This window comes from Stigmatopora nigra, chromosome 21 (assembly GCF_051989575.1).
Source record: "Stigmatopora nigra isolate UIUO_SnigA chromosome 21, RoL_Snig_1.1, whole genome shotgun sequence".
NCBI lineage: Eukaryota > Metazoa > Chordata > Actinopteri > Syngnathiformes > Syngnathidae > Stigmatopora > Stigmatopora nigra.
Genome location: NC_135528.1, coordinates 2,459,399 through 2,482,186, shown reverse-complemented (window position 1 = coordinate 2,482,186; position 22,788 = coordinate 2,459,399). Strand labels below are relative to the sequence as shown.

The window sequence follows — 22,788 nt, the reverse complement described above, 5'->3', positions numbered from 1 at the left end:
GGTAGGCTGATTGGACATCCTAAATTGCCCCTAGGTGTGGGTGTGTGTGTGCATGGTTGTCCGTCCCTTGCCTCTGGCCTGGAGTCAGCTGAGCTAGGCTCCAGCACCCCCTGGGAAAGGAAAAAGCAGGTCAGAAAATGATATGGTTTATGTATTTATTATATTCTGTCGCATTTGGTGCACAATACATTGTATATTTTCTCGAGCTACCTTAATTTGATATTTACATTTGATGATCTTAATCACTTCAAGAAAATAATTCTAGGAAGAGGCAAATCATTTTTCATGATGCTGTATTATGTAATGCTGAGCCCTTGAGCAGAAGTATAATACATCCATCCCTCAATATCTCTGATGCAGCATGGAATACATCATTTGGTAATTTCTACCTTCTTCCTCTAATAATGTGCAATCAGTGGAATCCGGAGTGTCAAACCATTTGCAATCCATTTATACGGGTTGCCGTCAGGAATTATATAACCTATGAAAAAATGGAAAAAAAATGTAATATTGAAAAAGTGGAATGCTTTTTTTTTCAACACAATAGGTAAGACAGAGTACTTGAAACTACTCTGCTGTAACTTATATACCAATAAAAGTTATAACATTGGTTCATGAATGTTAACTTGATTCCAATATTTAACGCACTCAGGTCCACCTCTTCCATGGGTTGCTCACTTTGCTCATTAAACAATCTGAATATTTAGTTTCAAATTTGTCCAAGAACAGTCCAGATTGCCTAGGTTACATCCGCCCTTGGAATAATACTCTTCAGTGATCAGTCTTGGGACAGAGAGTAAAAATAAAACTGCTTGTGCAACTATGTGACAAATGTTGCCAAAACATGACACCAAGGTCATGTTCACTCATATCTGTTAATTTAGACCAAGGTCGGGAAGGCTAAAACATCAAATCTAGACTGTCCTCAGGACCATAGAAAGCTTGGGAATTATTTATATACACTGTTTTAATGAGTTAATGAAAGCCAGCCAACTAGCTATCTTTCCCGTTGCAATAAATGTGATTTTTCCCACATAATTTAGCAGTTCTTTTGCTTAACTTGTGTGTACGAAGCATTGGATCAATTCCCGCTCAGTGGTGTTGTGAGTATGAATAGTTGTATCCCACTGCATGTACCCTACGACTGGATGGTGACCAGTTAAGGGTGTAGTCCACTTTTCGCTTGAAGTCAACTGAAATGAGCTCCAGCAACCCCAAAACTTTGTCAAGCATAGGTGATGTTGAAAATGAATACAGTCTATAAAGGATGACCAGTTTTGACATGATCTTGAAGCAATGAAATCGTTTCCATTTCATTTTTTGAAACTCTTCAGATTGGATGTTTGAATGGTTCCAATTACTTCATAAATGGCAATGCTGGAGCCTACGATTAAAGTGAGTAGATGTACAGGGGTGTGTGGGGGGGGGGTAGTTTGACTCTCAACATTCATACAAGTAAGGATGTCTAATGTGACTTCCCTTAACGATTCGCTCGAGGCTCAGGCAGACCAAGCTCAAATTGAAAAGTGCTGAAGCATAACTGTGTCTGATGCCCAGTTTCCTAGCGCCATAGCCTACAACTAACTGAATTTCCTTCGTCGACATTTGCAAATCCTAAATTAATGTGGACCATATTAAGGAAAGTAGCTTGGCTTTTATCGAAAACACTCAAGTCTGTCTAATGGATAAATGTGGAATACAAAAATAATCAAGAGATTTTTCTTAAATTCTCAGTCATCCAGTTGAACTAATTTCCTACATAATGAAAATCACTGAGTTGCTAATGAGACAGAGTACACAAACTGACTTCATATAAAAATAATGGACTGTTAAATAAATCCCTCACATTAACAAGTTAGAAAAGAAGCCAGCGTAAATGGCAAGGCAGTTCCTTTTCACACAAAACAAACAGAATTCATTGTGAAAGATCAGTCATACAGCATATGCTATTTAATAAAATGCATGTTATGATGCTGCCTTCTTTAAGTAATAATGAAATCATCTGTGAGTTATTCTAATTGTCCTTTGTTACTGTTGACAAGAGTAATTGGAGCTTTTAATGTTGATTTTGGATAGACAGGTGCATATTATACAGCATGTATTATACAGTATATTTAGTCCTCCTATAGCCACTTTAATATATTTCAAGCACTGAATGAAACCCAGTAAAAGATGCACACTAAACAACTAATTTCACCAAAAGAATGTGCATTATGGATAATGAATGAATGATTTTAAGTTCACTTAACTCAGGAATTTGAGTATGTCCAAGATAAATCAGTTAATCAAGGTCACAGTACTTTTTCAAATGAGTTCGAAATATCGTATTTTCTCGCATAGAAGACGTATTTGTGATTAAAAAGACATGATGGCTGAATCAACGTTACGGCTTATATGTGCACAAATTAGACTTGACATGCACGAAACTGCAAGGTGAGAAAGACGAAAGAAACGCCATAACGCAAGACAATGCGGCCGATATGGTCGTTTATTTCAAATTAGAGAAAAGATAAACAGATAAAACGCTAAACAAAATGTATTTTAAAACAGTTGTCGAACTCTGAGTGTTTATATTTAAAACAATTTCACCAATAAAATCAAATGAGTAAGAAATCAGGGACTGTAAATTAAATCAGCTTTTGGTTAATTGTGGGGTATTTACATGGACAATAGTGTGTACATTCGTTTAAATGAATTGAATACCAACAAATAATCTAAGTCTATCGTAAAAAATCCAATTGTAATTGTTGTAAAATGTTAAATTTGTATAGTGGAAGTCTTCTTGTATTCTTCTGCCAAAATTTGTAAAATAACCAACTACAATGAATTAATTTTAAAAGAACACAAGTTACGTAGTTCTTGATGTTGACTCATTATAAAAATTTGTAAATAAGTAATTTTATATCACCTGGAACCTACTTTAATTTAATTCATCTTATTAAAATCTATATGTGGATTTCCAGTTAGCAGTGAATCGTCAGATTATCCACGTTAACATTTGTAGAGTTCTGTCACATCCCTAAAAAATATTTTGTAAAGCAATTTTTTAAAAAATATAAACAATCTGAAGTTAATCATTTAGATTTTTACATCGATTAGTGTGTCTTGCAAGATTTGTAATATCTCCTCATGTACAATAACAGCCTTAACATTCAACTTTTAATGATAAAAACAAAAATCTTACTTATGATCCAGTTTCTGATTTTAATCAATTCAATAATTTTTCTCCTTTGCTCCCGAGTCCTCATTAAAACAGCTGCATTAATTGGTTGGTAAAATATTTGGTAAAGCATGAGTGGCAGATTCTCATTCAAAAGATACTCTACTAAAGAATAAAGGGCCTTGTATCTTAGTTGAGTACGCCTGAGACCATAGATCATATATCCACAAGTCGCTGAAAAACAATGGTGTTGACAAGTGGTATCAGGACTCCAAGGATGAAGGCAGAGCCTATTGACTCCACTTCTCAGCCAAGCCTATTATCAGGATCCACAGACTTTACTAATGCCTGAAAACAAACAACTCACAAGCATCCTACTAATTACGCCCTTGAGAAGTGATGCTAAGTGCACAAGCATTCCTGTGTTGGATGCCTGTGAACAGACTGATTGGATTCATCCGAAGTTTTAATGTGCTCCTGGTCCCCTCCCACAGGCCGTTTGAAGACTTTAATATATTGTTTGTTTGAGACCTAAGAGGAACACAGAGCCTGTCAATTACATCTGCATTAGTACACAAATAGTCATTGGTGATCATTTGAACTCAATGAGCACATGTAATTTCTCATTGTTTATTGAATTGAGATGTTGCACCCTGCATTTTCTTATTGCTTGAAACACAGAGAGAAATAATCACACAGTGATTAGTTGTTGTCTTCAACCAACTTTTACTGTAATGACTAAAAATCTCCCGTGCCTCAACCTATGTGCACCGAGACATAAATAATCAAATACCGATATAGACGTTAACATATTACTCTTGCTATTTGGATGTAGGCATCACTAATCGAACACTGATAAACATCCAATCCAAAACTAGTTGTAATCCCCAACATGCAATCATTAATAACTTAAACACTTTCGCATGTCACACTCTATCATTAATAATTTAGACACTTTAGCTTGTCACACAGAAAAAATATGAACATTTGTGTCGAGGTGTACGAACAAACAAACAAACCAATCTTTGAAAACCAGATATCCCTTAAAGATAATTGAATTGCCTGCCTTATTTTGCTTCCTTCATTAGCCACACTTTGACTCCCCCCCTCATTCCTAGTCCATTCACCTGCAGTAAATAAAGTGACAACTAACACGAGACATCCTTCTAAAGGCTTTGTGCCATGGAAACATGCATCTAGGTAAATTAAAATTAATTTCTTAGTTTTTGTGTTGCCTAAAAAGGATAGCTGTAATGCCAATAAGAATGAATATTATTACCGTATTTTCATGACTATAAGGTGCACTGCATTATTAGGTGCACCGTCAATGAATGACACATTTTATTTTTTTTCCATTTATAAAGTACTTTGGATTATAAGGCACCCTGCCTATTTTGGAGAAAATTTAGGACCTTTAAGTGCGCCTTATAGTCGTGAAAATACGGTACATCAAAAAGAGCAGGAATTTATCTTATACTGGAAGTACCATTGCGCCAAAAATGTTGTTCATAATCTCTGGATTGTGAACAGTGATTGACCTATGATAACTAATGTGGGCAAAATCTGTAATTGTTCCTAGAAAATGAATTTGAATTAAGATCTATTTTGCCTGCACTTTTAGCAAGATTTAAATAAAAAGGCCTTGGGCTTGAAAGTGCAAGTGCTTTCTCTTAAAACAGTCCCTAAAAATAGGTGCGTTTATAATAAACTTACTTCAGGGCAAGGATGTGAAAGCGACAAAGTCACATCGTCACACATCATCCAGCATGGAAACTAAATTCTTTATCTAAAGAAACACTATTAAGTTGGAATTTGCATGTTTTCTACGGGTACTCTGGTTTCCTCCCACATTTCAAAAACATCCATAGTAGGCTGGTTGAACACTCCAAATTGCTCCTAGGTAGAATTGTGAGAGTGAATGGTTGTTTGTCTCCTTGTGCCCAGCGATTGGTTGATCACCAATTCAGGGAACCCCCCCCCCCCACCCCTGCATCTGGCCTGAAGCCAGCAGGGTTAGGCTTCAGCACCCCCTGCAACCCTAGTGAGAATAATGATTCCGCATTTCCCCGTTCCCTGTGATTGTCTGGCCAACAATTCAGGATGTTCCTTGCCTGTTTTCCTAAGTCAGCTGGGATAGGCTCCAGCACCCTTGAATGAATGAATAATAATAATACAAGAGTGTACTTTAGTTTGTACTGATGTCTAAAGTAAAAGTCTCTTCCTCCATACACTTCATCCTGATGATGAGTAGTACATCTCTGTCCAAGTGGAGCTATAGGGGACCAGAGCACACTCATCTCTCACTTTCCACCTCCTCACTATACATGGGAAAAGACAGCGTAGCTAAAATAGGGTGCTTAAGATCAGACACTCATGGGAAGGTGTCATCTTCCGCCTCGGGTGGTGGTTTGGACCGCAGCTAAGATTGAAGTCAAATCACAGCCATTGATCAAGGCCAGGTTGCTTCCTACAACAAAACTGCTGGTCGGCTTCCAGGCACAACAGAAGGAGAGATAAAGGTAGATGGCAGTTTTAGTACAAGTCTAAGGCGGAGGTGGAAGAAAGAGAGAAAAATGTCTTTATCCATCATAACAAAGACAAAAGTGCCGAGGCTTCACGGGATGCCTCCCATGAGGGTGAAATATGATATGCTGCTTTCAAGCCGTATACAGTAGAATGCCAAGAGCTGGAATGGAAGATATATGTAAAAGGCTAACATTTATCATGAGAATGAGCCGCCTTGGATTTTTAGCCAAATTTGGAAACCTCTGCAACCCCGTGTATGTTTATATCCAGAAAAAGAATACCGTATTTTCACGACTATAATGCGCACTTAAATCCTAAATTTTCTCCAAAATAGACAGCACGCCTTATATATGGAAAAAACAGAAAACCAAAAACGAAAAACAACCACTGTCGGATATTAAAAAAACACAAACGCCTGAACTGAAACAATACTGTTAAATATACAGATGCCATCTTAGTTTAAAAAAAAATTTCCATCATATAGCTCCTCCCCTACTGCAAGATTTATACAAAAAAATCCAAAACATCAACAATGGCTGGCTCTAGAGGTGACTGTGCTTCATACCTGGAAGTCAATAGCAATTACCGTATTTTCACGACTACAAGGCACACTTAAGTCTTAAATTTTCTCCAAAATAGACAGTGTGCCTTACAATACAGTGCACCTTATATATGGAAAAAATGTCATTCATTGAGGGTGCGCCTTATAATGCGGTGCACCTTATAGTCGTGAAAATACAGTACGTACTATGTATGTGTATGGACTGCATATGTTTGCGTGTTTAGGGGGTGCTATAAGGATTCGCCAGGCTTGTTTTCTTTAAGACAGATGTTTATTCAGCATCATGCCATCTTTTAATTCCCAGACGCCCATCCAACTGACCTTTGTACTCACTACAAATCTCTGGGAAGAAAATGCCAGCACTAAATACACTGTTCATTATAATTTTATTACAAGTGAGAAATGAACCCATGGCGACAAAAGATACATCATATTTGCTGTTAACTAAAAGTTGTGCACACAATTAACTCGGGTTGTTAAAATTAATCATTGTAGAGGCGGTAATCTCAGAGGGCAGCACAAGTCCAGCATTTACGGTTTGTTTATCTGATCCCCGCGCACATTATGATAGGCTACTGAAACCCTTCCTGACTATCAAAACAATAAGGGATTTACTTCCAATACAGTGATGATCCATCCATTTGAAACTATTAGATTAGATAAACAAAGACTAAAACAAAATCCACAGAATAATTGAATGGAAATATAACTAAATATGAGAAGAAAAAAACAATTTTCCCTCCTTACATTGTTTAACAACTCAGAATTAGACAATAATGTTTGGGGAAATTTGTCACCGATGTTGATACTTTGTGAAAATTGTGAGATTTCAATTTGTGTTACTAAAAAGTAAGATGAGACAAACAGCAAAATTTGAGTGTGGAAACCAAGCCAAAAAAAATATGTATGAAAAATTGCTTATTTTGAGGATAAAATCATTACATTTTGTCTGTTTATATTCAAAATTAGGTATAGAGCCAACACCACTCAATTTGCGATAGAATGATTTTCTTTATGCATCTTAAACTAAGCGAGAACTGTAATTTTTGTTATGCTTTGCATATATGTCCCAACATAAGCAGCAAGAAAGTGATAGACTTGGCCATGCTCTATGAAAAGCAAACATTCTCTGGCAAGCTGTGCAGAAATATATATGAGCCTTTAACGCATTTCATTATTTTGCTTTATTTTCGCTGTTGCTTTCTCAATTGGTATTCATGCTCCCAGCATCACTCTGTTGTTAAAAAGGTTTTCAGGAGAAATAGCAATACACTCTAGAGACAGCATATGGAAATTCTAAATTGGTAATACTCTGTATAAGAACCCACATCACTTACAGAGAGCGCTAGCAGTAGGTAGCCTCGTTTGCAATGATTGCACTTGGTTCTATTATGCTCTCAAAACACCTCATAGTCCATTAGAATTTTCTTTCTTTCTTTTCATAACAGCTTGTTGGTTGATGACATACAAGTTCTTGGCGTATGGAAGGCTTTGGTAAAAATAGAATGACGTTGTGTTCATATACAGTGGTACCCCGATATATGAGCTTAATGCGTTCCGGGACTGAGCTTGTATGTCGATTTTCTCGTAACTCAAAGGAATATTTCCCATAAAAATGAACTAAAAACAAATTCATTCATTCCAAACCTCTGAAAAATCACCAAATACAGGATATTGGATGGGAGCGAAGTTGCTGAGATGCAGTTATTTACAAAGTCCATCGGTGTATCGATTTAAATGTAATATTTACAACATCTTTCGGAATATTGCTGCTGTCTGACGTGTCAAACTCCCAACAAATTTGTTCATGATGTCAATGTGCTTAGCAACAGGTGAAAAAGAAATGTTGGACTAAAGTAGCAGAAATTCACAACAAAAACTCTCTTTTCATCGTCTTACTCAAACATTTTCTGCATACCGAGGGGATTAGCGCATCCTAAAAATAAAACACTACTCACTGTCACTTCAGTCAACCAAGGATATTTTGTTCAAAAGCCCGCCCTCTTGTTTGACATCATTTTCAAAAGATTTAACTTTATTCCAAAATGTATCCTCACCTTGTCATTGCCCTATGTCCATTGCCCTTTGTTTTGCCACCAACTGATCCCCACCACTCACTAGTCTTGCTGTGTGTGTGTTATTAGCAAGGCTTTAATAATGAACCCAGCAGGCATCTTCTTCATTAGGCAGGCAGGTGGAGGGAGGCCACCGAGCCAGACTGACCCTGCAACACTCTTCTCATTGGGGATCTGGCACAGGAATTTTAATGGGGGAGTAGCAGAGGCAGGCAGGTCAATCCAGGGGACACAGTGCGCATGCCAATCTACGCTGACCAACCAGCATGAACACAGCAAGAGCTGTGAACAGCTCGTCTGACAGTTTGTAACAAGCATGGAGGATGGGAAGCCTATAGGGATGAAGGCCAGAGGGGGAGCGATGGTAAAGGGATCAAGTGAGGCATTGAGGTGAGAGAAAGATGGAGTTTTGACAAGACCCATGTGGCAATCTAAGACAATCATTGTGTCACACTCACCACTAAAGAAGGTTATAGCTTTTGTTAATCGTCTTATTTATTCTTAGGACTACGAAGGTTAATGGTTTGTAAAACTAATTAAAATTAATTTTAAACAGTATACTTCCTTGTACTGTGAATATTGATTGTGGTTGTTAATCTATCCACAGAACTACTTTAGGTGGACAGAGTAGACACTCACTAAATTCTTGGCGATAGCATTACCGTATTTTCACGACTATAAGGCGCACTTAAAAGTCTTAAATTTTCTCCAAAATAGACTGTGCGCCGTATAATCCAGTGCGCCTTATATATGCAAAAAACAGAAAACCAAAAATGAAAAACCACCATTGTCGGATATTATAAAAACACAAACGACTGAACTGAAGCAATACTGTTAAATATGCAGATGCCATCTTAGTTTACAAAATCTTCCATCATATATCTCCTTCCCCACTGCAAGATTTTATACAAAAAAATCCAAAACATCAACAATGGCTGGCTCTAGAGGTGACTATGTAATGAGTGCTTCATACCTGGAAGTCAATAGCAATTACCGTATTTTCACGACGATAAGGCGCACCTAAAAGTCTTAAATTTTCTCCAAAATAGACAGTGCGCTCTTATAATACAGTGCGCCTTACATATGGAAAAAGTGTCATTCTTTGAGGGTGCGCCTTATAATGCGGTGCGCCTTATAGTCGTGAAAATATGGTAGTTGTTTTAATAATTCTAAGAATTTATTTGTAAATAAACCTGTCGTTCATTATAAATCTTATACAAAGTGAAAATGTTCATTCAATGTGTGGCTTTCAACAGACTGGCAGCAAGCATGTCACGCCAATCTTCTATGTAGACCCAACTGCTACAGAGCATCACTCACATTAATGGCTCCCTATACGGGTAACTGCCACATTTGGCAGGTTTACGTCAACAGTGAGTGACAAAAATATCTTGCGGCTGATTGTTATTTTGTGTTGGCACAGCTGCCTATGCCTTCAGAACACATACCGGAAATATTGCTGTTCATCAGCAGAAACAACTGCACTAGATAAAATAAAAATAAAACTAGACTAGATAAAACTGAAGTTAAATCTGATTTAAAAGTAAGATTTCAAGCCCTAAATCTCACTATGCTTGTATAATAACAATAAAAGCATTCAATTCAATTTATATTTATTCATTCATCTATAATAAAACCTGATGAATGGCCTTTGACCATGAGTAGCAAAATTCTTTGTGTTCTTCTGTTTGGCTTCTTGTATAAAGGTTGGCAAATGTTAGCATTGATTCATGGTCTTTTGAAAAAAAGTCAGTGTGCAGTCTGGCCCAACACACTAATAACTTAAAGGCGCATTATTCACATTAGGATAAAACAAAAAAAATATTACAAGAGGAGTCCTCATATTTGCATAACTTATAACAACATATTCCCTCATAGTAAGATTTGACAGTGCTTCTATACACACATACATTTGTTTTATTTACCGTATTTTCACGACTATAAGGCGCACTTAAAAGTCTTACATTTTCTCCAAAATAGACAGTGCGCCTTATAATCCAGTGCGCCTTATATATGCAAAAAAACAGAAAAACAAAAACAAAAAACCACCACTGTCGGATATTTAAAAATCAAACGCCTGAACTGGAACAATATTGTTAAATATGCAGAAGATAACTTAGTTTACAAAATCTTCCATCAAATAGCTCCTCCCCCATTGCAAGATTTTATACAAAAAAATCCAAAACATCAACAATGGCTGGCTCTAGAGGTGACTGTGTAGTGAGTGCTTCATACCTGGAAGTCAATAGCAATTACCGTATTTTCACGACTATAAGGCGCACTTAAAAGTCTTAAATTTTCTCCAAATAGACAGTGCCCCTTATAACACAGTGCGCCTTATATATATGGAAAAATGTCATTCATTGGGGGTGTGCCTTATAATGCGATGCGCCTTATAGTCGCGAAAATACGGTATTTACTTATCAAGATTGAGAGCCGAGTGATTCCAATTTTAGATCCATCAATATACATCATTTGCAATTGTCCACACACTTGTCATCAGCACAATTACAATCTGCTCCGTCATGAGTGACGGAAAAAGACTTTAATGAAGTGCACCGTACTGTGCCTTCATATTGTTGTCATTTCTTGCCTTGTCAGGTTTCTAAATTAAGAGTGATGTTTCTATTTGTTTCACATTGTGTTATTTGAAAAAAATGGTTGCATTACTCAAACCAAACATGAGCTGCAGCTCCTCCTAAATGTCCCAAGGAACAAAATACAGTATTTTGAGCTGTTTTGAAATCCATAAATAGGACTAAAGCAGGCAGACATGAAAAGACAAAATACTTCATAAGAAACCTCATTCAGTCTAATTGAAAAGCTCACAATAGGTTCAGTAAAAGGACAATGCACATCCAAACAGAAATAAACACCTCATTTACATTTTAGACTGGGTTTTATCACTCAATTTAAATGTCACAGGTGCAGGGGGATCTGAATCCTCCCATACATGTAAATAACTCCATCTACAGTATCTCTGTCGCTAACAAGGTGCTCTCATGGTGGACAATAGGGGGTTATCAGAGGCTAGCCTTGGTTAGATGATGCGACAAAGTGGATGCAGCTCTTGAGTGAACTCATGATTGAAACCTTGTAAATAATCAAAGAGAACCAAATCATGTATGAAATGATCAAACATTGCAAAATATGTAATCTTGGATGTGAAAGTGTTTCTACTCATTCAATAGTAACGGATTGTGAACGAATAAGGGTTTGTTAGGGATGCTGTTGTTTGTTTAGTTGATTGATAATAATGACTTGATGCAAATGAAGTAAGATGGAGAACATCTCAATTGAAGCTCCACCCCCTTAGTTACAGTTGCCAAGCCAACAATCTTCTTGTCCCCCAATAGCACTAAAAGGCTTTTTTGTGCAAGAGGAGCATTATCGCCACATACTTTTCTGGAATATGGAAGTTAGATGTCATCTAAAAGTCATTTTTGCGTAGTCAACAGTATACACGGCGACGACAAGGTAGCACTTTATCAAGATTTCCACTCTGGAAGGAGTGTTCAATGTTTTGCATTGTCAGCTCCCAAAAACATCAACGTGTAAACGACAAGGCTCGGTGTAAAGATTTTTGCACTTTCACCCTCGTTTAAATGGCCTCTGGGTTAAAAAAAAAAACGAAACAAAAAAAACCTAAGCACAGTTGCCATTTCTATAAAATCTTGACATGGCTGCTTTGTCATCATTGACATTTCCAATGAACAGGAACAGGGGATTAAAGGTATATCCCCACCATCCCTATTTCTTCTATGTTGCGTATACCTACAAGCAAAGGCTGTATTGATTGTTGTTCGTTGACAAACTGAGTCTCCAGCGTTCACTCTCCAGCTAATCGATCATGACAGAACATTACCCAATTGATAACAGACAGCATATAGGAAAAATGAAGAATAAATCCTACTAATCCAGTCTGATAAAATCTCATGAATAGTTGAGTGAAATATCCAGAAGGGAACCTACCCAGGATTTGACACTGGGAAAAAGGAACCATTGACTGAGAAAGAACTTTCATATATTTTAACAGAACAGGCCATACCGACTATTTTATGTGCTGGAAATACTGTGTATGATCCAAAACACCAGTAGTCGAAAGACCAGACTATGCAATTTGTAATTATTTGTGAATATGATTACCCTGCACAGTGGTACCTTGAGATACAGGTCACACTATATGAGCAATTTGAGATACGAGTAAAATTTTGATATACGAGCATACAGCGGATGCGAAAGGCTGCTCCTAAGAACATTATGGGCACTGTCTCTCTCCCTGCAACTCACTCATGTAATGTCTCTACGATCACTGGGCGGAGCGTTAATTTTTTTTCAGTGTTTTATATATACTACTTCTCGTTGGAAAGTGGTCGTATGTTATCCTATTGTGAGGACATTTGTGTGTATCATTTTCGGAGTATTTTGTAGGGAATACAAAAGCAAAAAATCCTCGATAGGTTGCATCTGAAAGTCAGGGTGGAGGCGGGGCAAATAGAGTTGGTAGAAGAAAGGTATAAAAATTTAAAACAAGAAGTAATTCATTAGAATTAAATTTAGTGTGAGGTTAGACTACGTTTATTTTTGAGTGTGTCTGCAACGTAATCCAAGTTCATTTAGATTTGTTTATGTTTTAGTAGTACTATTAAACCATTAATGATTTGTTACTTTGTTCTCAAGTGGTGAATTAGAACAAATAAAAATGTTTTTCCAATCCAATATCCTGTTTTTGATGTTTTTTCAGAGGGTTGGACGAAATTAAATTTGTTTTTAGTTCTTTTCTATAGGAAACGTTCATTTGGGTTACGAGTAAATCGACATAGAAGCTCAGTCCCAGAACGAATTAAGCTAGTAACTCGAGGTACCACTATATACACCCATGTTATGGTTAGCGTACACAAAAAGTCTTGTGTCTCCTCCAAGTTTTCGTTGTGCATGAGATTACCCCATCCCAACTTGTTCGTCCAGTGAAGCCATCAGTCCAACACTAATCCTCCTTTGATGAGGCTTGCTTCAGAGAAAAAAGCACTGACATTTCACACTAAGGCTTTCTCCTTACCCCCCTGATCATGCACGGAGGGGCCTCGGCTCCAGTGAGATGCTCTTTTATCCCAATGTCGGTGAGACGGGGGATTCAGATGACTGGTGGATTAGATGGCAGCTTAACGGAGACAGAAAGACTGATGTTCACACTCATGGGACAAGTTCTTTAAAAAACCCAGATCACCTCACATTTATTATCAACTGGAAATAATTTGACATACATTAAAAGATATGGGTGGCCCGGTGGAGCGGGTGGTTAGTGCTCCGGCCTCACAGTTCTGGGGTACTGGGTTCAAGTCCAGGTCAGTCCACCTGTGTGGAGTTTGCATGTTCTACCAGGGCCTGTGTGGGTTTTCCTCCCGGTTCTCCAGTTTCTTCCCACATTCCAAAAACATGCATGGTGGGCTGATTGGACACTAACTTGCCCCTACTTGTAAATGTGAGCATGAATGGTTGTTTGTCTCCTTGTACCCTGCAATTGGCGGGCCACTAATTCAGGGTCACCCCCGCCTCTGGCCCAGAGAAAGCTGGGATTGGCTACAGCACCCCCTGCGACCCTAATGATGATAAAGTGGTTCAAAATTATATGAGATGAGAGACAATGCATTCTTTAAACCTGATAAAGACTGGTAAAGCAGCACCATCCAAAGACTAACTGTGACACTGCATTGTACAATTTGTGGAAAATATCGCCAATTCCAAATAAAGAGCCTAAGATGCTTCACTCTGTGAATTCTTTTTTCAAACTAATCTATCAACACCTTTTATCAATTAATTTCCTCATATTTCAAAATTTCATTTTACTGAAGTAAACATTGCGAAGTAATAATCAAAAAATTTGTAAAAAGGTATGGTACCAAGATGATAGAAACTATCAAAAACCTATATTTGCACATTCAAAATGTTTTTATACATTGCATACGCAAATGAACCTCCCTTTTATGTCAAAAAACGCATCATGCTTCCTCACACTCAACCCAAACTTGACTGAAATTGCTCCAAGAAACCACTTCAACAACCATAACAAGGTCTTCCCGCATTGAAAATATTACCCCATTCACAAGAACCTTCCATTTATGACCAGGCAAGAAGCTAATTAAAATGTATCTTGCTCCACAATTTCAAGTCTCTTTAAGCCTCACATCAACTTTACCACATTGACCTCAACCAGCCCTATCTTTAGTTACTTTACACGCAGCATGGGCAAAAGCCTGCAGATGTTTTTCAATCCATAGTGAATAATGAATAGTATCAATGATTGGTAGAGAGGGCTTCGTATATCCAATTGTGTAACAGAGTGGCAGGCCATCTTGTTCAACAGGGATCAATATATTGATTCACACAAGATGGCCATAAAGCTATCAAGAACAGTTGGAATGGTGGTGGCCAGTCCCAGTGAAATGCCAACTAGTACTGATTTGCATGAAAAGCACATCTCGGCAATGCAGATTGAAACAATAACAATGATTTATACTCTTAGATTATTACATAAACCAGTCTTGTAATTAAATTAAAGTTTTAGCTAGAGCTAGTTTGGTATCAAAACATATGTACAGAGGTCAAATATAATTTAAAAGAAAAACACAACAGAAAAAGTAGCTTAGAATAGAATACAGACGACAATGTTTGGAAATTGAAACCATGCTAAATAAAAACATGTACAAATGATTACAATTTTAATTGTAATTTAGCAATTACACTGGTAAAAAAATTAAAAAGTATAAATTGCATTGATGTAAATCCTTGTTCCTTCCTGTAGGAGCCTGAAGTAGGCTGGAATAGGCTCCAGCACCCTCGGTAACCCTTGTGAGGATAAGCAGTACAGAAAATGAATAAATGAGTAAGTGAACTATGAGAAGTCAACACCAATTAAGAAAAAAAGTCTAATAACCATGCAAGGCATTGGAAGTTTAAAATGGTACTGAGTGAAAATACTATATGAAGAATCTGTATGATGATCATATTTTTTAAATTTTGATTGCATGAAAACTAAAGCATACAGAGGAATTATAAACTAAGGGCTGATTTGATATTTGTTATCATATTTTGCATAGATTTTGTTTAAAAAAATGCAACAGAAATGATTTAAAAAATGTTGGACGGCATTATTTATCAATGAAAATATTAAAATTGATATCAATGCAATCTAATAAATTGGCACTTGTAAAAAGCACCAGAGTTTGAATGAAGGAATACATTTTATTGTTGTTATAGAATAAAGTAGCCCATTTGGTCACTATATAGGACTATCATAATAATAATAATAATAATAATAATAATAATAATAATAATAATAATAATAATAATAATAATAATAATAATAATAATAATAATAATAATAATAATAATAATAATAATAATAATAATAATAATAATAATAATAATAATAATAATAATAATAATAATAATAATAATAATAATAATAATAATAATAATAATAATAATAATAATAATAATAATAATAATAATAATAATAATAATAATAATAATAATAATAATAATAATAATAATAATAATAATAATAATAATAATAATAATAATAATAATAATAATAATAATAATAATAATAATAATAATAATAATAATAATAATAATAATAATAATAATAATAATAATAATATTGAGACACCAGCAATGAGATCACATGAAATATAGAAGTGAATGCTATAAAATATCTTAATATTATAAGTAAAATTAGACTTGCTTGGTTCGAAATATGATTAATTATATGAACAAAGGAGTTCCAACAACACCTGCCACACTGAGGTGTATCACTGCCTCCCACTGGTTCTGAAATGAAGTACATATGCTTGGCTGCATTTCTCCAACACCTTATTTTTATTTTAATTATGCTATTTGTGTCAAGAAAATGCAGCCCTTGCAGAACTTCAAAAAAGATAAAAACTTAGATGATGGAACAAAATTACAATGGGGCATACATATATACAATATTAAGTCTACATGGACACTTTTTCCAATCCAAATGTATTCGGACACTTATTTGTAACATGCTTTGGAAATAAAAGAAAGCCATATAAATATAATGAGTGACCCAGAGATTAGCATTTTGATGTTTCAAAGAAAATAAAGAAAACTAAATGCTTTCCACAAGAACACAATTATGGACAACATTGAAATCATTCAGACAGTAAAAGGTAAGTCAAGCCTATAAAAAGGATACTTGCCCGAACTAAAATTATTACCTACCTTTACCTCATTTACCTAACTCCCAGCCCCCTTTGTCTCCACAGATTATATAATGACATTCAGGCCGTGTGAAGAGTCATTATAGCGATGTTAAGTGTGGGGAAAAGAGGTGGTTGTCACGGTTACCTGATCCAGCATGGTGCTGAGCCATCTGCCGTGGAAGAGACAACTCCCTTGCTCACTGCAGTAATTACAGCACACTGCAAGCAAAATGCACACATGAGCACACTAAGTGCATGACTGAAAGAACACATCAGACAAATAACTGGATATTAGCTAATATTGCATGCTCTGATAATAGTGATGAGTCGTACAACATGCAGTCGAAGTAAAATTTATGCTTGAGAGTGACACTTTATTAAAAGGATCCATCTGTTCTTGGTATATTTTTGGGGGGCTTCATATCTATGCCTTTGTTTGTTGTGACCTATTGTGCTCCAGCTGTCAAATGTCCCCCTTTGAGCTGGAGGAAAAACACTTAAACAACTTCCTTGCACACAGATTAAATCATTCAAGTAACAATGGAATCCATAAATGACATACAATTGAATTAATCATGTCCAACGACAGCTTACATTAGAAAGCACTACAAATATGTTGCTAGAATGCATTCTTTATTTGACCTGATTACGTTGTACATTTATAGTATGATTATAGTAACCTAGAAATGATGTTTGAGATTGTTGTAAATGTATGTACATGAGAATTGTTTTAACCCGATTAAATTTGAAAGTGAGAGAGTGGATTGAATGACGAAATAGAGGCATTGCAGTACATGTAAATTACACTAGAACTCAAGAGTGACTTAAATCTGTTTTTTTCTCTTTGACTGTGTATATGTGTATAGTATATATGCATGTATATGTGTATGTGTATATGTGTATAGTATATATGTATGTATGTGTATATGTGTATAGTATATATGTATGTATGTGTATATGTGTATAGTATATATGTATGTATGTGTATATGTGTATAGTATATATGTATGTACGTGTGTGTGTATAGTATATATGTATGTATGTGTATATGTGTATAGTATATTTGTATGTATGTGTATATGTGTATAGTATATATGTATGTATGTGTATATGTGTATAGTATATATGTATGTATGTGTATATCTGTATAGTATATATGTATGTATGTGTATATGTGTATACTATACATATATACATGTATACTATACACATTTAAACATACATATACACACAGATATATATTCACATACATATAAATGTATCTATGCCTTTGTATACACTTTATAAACATTTATACACACATGGGCCTGTAATAATTGGGTGACTAAAAATGTCCTAGTTCACGCATTTAAAACTAGAATTTTGTAAATTTCTTTATAGATTAATATCATTATTGTTTTTGTTCACGATGACAAAAACATGTCTTGAATGACCAACATAACAAAACGATTTTAAGTTTTCATCAGGAAATGAGATGAAAATATAACCTGCGTTTCAGTCGTATGTTTACAATGTGCAGCTTTTGCTACTTCTACATGTCGTGCTATATTTGCTCTTGTGATTCACATGGCGTGTACCGAGTGCGCTCACGCCTGCTCAAAACAGTGCACACAAAGGTGACAGGTGATAATGGCAGCAAAAGTGCAAGGACATATGGTACTGATTCAAACTAATAATAAAATTGGCATGACAAAAAACACCCCTCAATTACTAGAGAATAATAAACACGCAGAAAGTGATGCATAAGATGCAAAAATTAATTGTATTCTCGTTTATATGTAGCTGAACCATGAATGGCATCTTGGAACTGACATAAATTCACTTGCATCTGCAAAACTAGCCAAATCTTTATTAGAAAAATGCAAAAACCAATTAGGAAACATTGCTTGGTGATCCAATTAAACGGAATCCCTGCAGATAGCAATCTATTACTAATGAGGTAAAATTACTAGCATGAACATGTTCTCATACTGACAGACAGACAGAGACCAGACAACAAACATTTACTCCTTTCTAATATTTCATGTTTTCACTCTCTTGCCAATGAATGTGTATATAGATTTATTATTGCTCAATATTTCTATAATGAAAATGCTAGACCGTGATGACGGATAAGCCATTTTAATTCAAGCAGTGAATATAGGCTTGAATATTAATGACTTCATTTACATAAATTGTGTCATTTGATTCAGGATTCCAATTAAACCCTTGATTAATTGCTTGACTGACCCGTTAAATAGAATCTTTTAAGTGGTTCATCAGGACATCAGTGCCTGTTGACACACGCATACAGACACAGAAGCCTATAGAGTATAGACTTTACACTTGAGCGATTCTGAATGAAGTAAAGCAATAGGAAAGTATGACATCTACAGGAAAATGCTATGACAGCCGTTACTACACATTTGCAAGACTAAAATGTGTATGGGCTCTTTTAGATGATGTTTTTCTTATTCAAAATGTCTATGGTGACATACATATGAATAATTATCTCATTGGCTGCAATAATAATCACTGCCGGGCCTCCCAGTTAAAATTTATGGGACACTTTATCTCATCTAATCTCATTTTATGAACCATTTTATCCTCACTAGGATCACAAGAGGTGCTGGAGCCTATCCGAGCGAACTTCAGGCCAGAAGCTGGAGGGGACAACCTTGATTGGTGGCCAGCCAATCACAGAGCACAAGGAGACAAACAACCATTCAGGCTCACACTCATATCTATGGGGAATTTAGATTGTCCAATCAGCCTACCATGCATGTCTTTGGAATGTGGAAGGAAACCCAAATACCTAGGGAAAACCCACACAGGCCTGGGGAGAACATGCAAACTCCATTCAAATGAACCAATCTGGATTCGAACCCAGGTCCGCCACTGTGAGGCCAACGTGCTAACCACTTAAGCCAACGAGCCACCCTTTATGGGACATATATACCTGTAAATCGTAATGAACCATTTAATCGAATATTGGTTTTGCGACAAAGAGATGTATGCAGTTATGACTTCACAATACAGCCTGTTGGGATTCTTGGAATCATAACTTTTACATTCTGCAATTGGTGGTCAGAAGTCGAAAAAAAAATTACGTTTGTGCACTGTTCATGCCAGGAGAACTAAAACAGTGGTTATTCCAATCAGAATTTGTATGGAGCTAAAATTACAAAGAATTTTCTTAAAGCATACCACACATTGAAATAATCAGAAACAGATGAACAACTTTTTTAGTAAAATGTATGTGCAAATTTTGAAAATACTTCTCACCATACAACTGCTCGGAGTTTATGGTCGAGAATATAATACAAGTATTTGTAATTTATAGTAGAAAAGAGAAATCATTCCTTACTGCCTCACTCCAAGTAACTCACCAGTTTAAACAACACATTTTGTAAACATGTATTTTGAATTCCAATAAATTAAACATGCTCTGAAAAGGATTTGAAAATAATTGTGGACTGGCAATTCAAGGCAATTCAGAATGACAGAATATCAATTATGTTTTTGGGTTGTGGGAGGAAACCAGTGTACCCAGAAAACCCACATCAGGCCAACATGCAAACTCCACCCAAGAAGATCCAAAACTAAGATTGAACCCTCAATCTCAGAACTTTGAGGCCCAAACCCTAACCCACAGGTGTCAAAGTGGCGGCCTGCGGGCCAAATCTGGCCCGCCGCATCATTTTGTGCGGCCCAAGAAAGTAAATAATGAGTACCAACTTTCTGTTTTAGGATCAAATTAAAATGAGTATAGATGTAAATTAAATTTACAGATTTTTCCCTTTTATATCAATAATTGTAATATTTTTATCAATTTTTAGGTGTTTTTATTTCAAAAATCATTTTGTAAAATCTAAAAATACATTAAAAAATCTCGAATAAACATTGTTTTAGATCTATAAAAAACTGAATATTCGGGGATTTTAATCCAGTTCTTTTAATCCATTTATAAAAATAAGAAAAATACAAATATTTCATCTAAAATGGTCCGACCCACATGAAACCGAGTTGATGTTAATGCGGCCCGTGAACCAGCCCAAGTCTGACACCCTTGCCCTAACCACTTGTCCAATGAATCACCTCTATTAATTTATACAGTATATATAAATGCAGAGTAATTTGCATGAAAAGTATTTCAGTAATTTTTAAACAATGTAAATTGAAGGTAATACAGACAAAGAAAAACCAAACACTGATACAAGATCAGGAAGCAAATCGAATTGGAGCCCCCTAACCTCAAAACAAGGCCCTTCACAAAATATCCAACAGCCCTCATAAAGATCCAAAGAAAAAATGAAATATGGAGTCAACCTCATTCAATACCGTGAGCTCATATAATGAGTCTTGTAATACGTGCAAAATAACTAAATTACTGATCACACTCTACAGTCCTCTAATTATACCCTTGAGATAAGAGTGGCAGTAATACGTTTTCAATTGTTATCAGAGTTTACATAATTAAAGCCAACACACAATGTCGAATACATCCACACAACAACAGAGATAAGTGTCTTGTCTGATTATTAGTTGTGATGAAACCCTCAATTATGGTTCACTATTAAACAGCATTAAAGGGTTACTGCTTGACCCATGTGATTGCTGGGGATGAGATTTAACACTGACTTTAAAAAAAAACAGCACTGACTTCATGAGCCATGCACTTTATTTCTTTCATAGTTAAAAGGTAGCACAACTTTGGCATCATCTATTCCTGTAATGACCATTTTCATTGCGAGTGGGTGTGAGTGGGCAGGTGCTGTCAGACTGCAGAAATTAATGAGGCTAACATAGGAATCAAATACGGGTGGTTTACTGTAATTATCAGTGGGACATTTTCAGGTTTTTTTAAGCAATAGCCTGCTTTTATTGTTGTTTTTTGATTAAAATAAAATAGCAATCATTACAGTTCCAAACTAGACTTTTAGCTTTAAACAGGAGCGTAAAATATTGTAATAATTTACATTTACATGTCTTGTAGGCATTTAATTTCAAGGTGTGTGGTCGCAGTGAGGTCATTTGAACATCTCATTAGACAATTTTGCACCATTTAATTTAGAATAGTTAGGCACAATACCTTGCATTTTAATCACAGATTTATCTGCCACAATTAAAATGAACCGTACTGTCATTTATTCAGTGTATTGAACATAGTTTAGCTTGGAGGTTGCACACAGAATTTGTTGGACTCTATGGAATTAAAACTGTCACTATAGGGGTATTTGGCAATGGTGACACTTAGGATATAGAACAAAATATGTTATGAATACAATAGACATACCACAATAAGCAGCAAGAACCACAACTGTAGACAATAGACCAGGGATGAGCCAACTATTCCACAAAGGGTTGCAGTGGGTGCAGGTTTTCATTCCTAACCCTTAAAGAGGACACCTTTTTAGCAATCTGGTGTCCTGCAAGTGCAATCCATGGATTGCAGTCAGGTGCTTCTTTTTTTCTGCAGAAATCTGATTGGTTAAACCAGGGGTTTTTTAAACTCCCTTTGGTCTGCGGGCCGAATACTACTTAATTTGAGATCAAACGGGCCGGACCAATAAACTCATTGCAAAATTACATAGAACTAACAATAAGCCCACTTTTTCCCTTTGTATTAGTCACTAATACTAATAATTAGTGCAAAGAATAAGTAAATTATCAAAATGTTTATTAACCGAATTTTCCTTTTACATTATGAACATTATATTATGAACAAGAGAATAACATAAGAACATAATTAAATGTCCATTCATGTTGTCTGCACGTACTGAAACACTGCGCCCCATAGCGGATAATACAAGAATTACAAATTTTAAAGAAAATTCATATTTTTTATACAATGCAGCTTTCTTCCCTGGGCCGTACCAAACCACCAGACGGGCCGGATCCGGCCCGCGGGCCGTATGTTTGTCACCCCCGGGTTAAACTGTCTGTGCTGGATCGGTTGGAACAAAAACCTGCACCCACTGTAGCCCTCGAGGATCGGTTTGTCTATCCAGACAGAGTGGGGGGAATGGGAATGAAACAAAAATGGAGTGATGCATAATGCCTGGGGAAAGCGGAATGTTATGAATGGCCAGAGGCTTGTCTTTAATCAAAAACATTTGTAGTGGAAACAGATTGTGCAAATGGAAATATTTGAGTGCCTCTGTTACGATTGAACAGTGTAGCATCTGTCAGAACAGACACAATGGAGCTGAGGTCATCTTCTCATGCGAGTAGTCTATTCTCAAAGCTGTCGAG

At 36.0% G+C, this 22,788-nt stretch overlaps 1 long non-coding RNA gene across 1 annotated transcript; it reads right to left on the bottom strand.

Annotated features, from left to right (window-relative positions):
* Window positions 1–229: 229 nt before the first annotated feature.
* On the bottom strand, window positions 230–21,944 carry LOC144214430 (uncharacterized). The gene is made up of 3 exons (XR_013330228.1): window positions 21,830–21,944; window positions 16,700–16,773; window positions 230–481 (listed from the first exon to the last, which is right to left on the bottom strand). It is a non-coding gene; the product is annotated as an uncharacterized LOC144214430 (long non-coding RNA).
* Window positions 21,945–22,788: the final 844 nt, after the last annotated feature.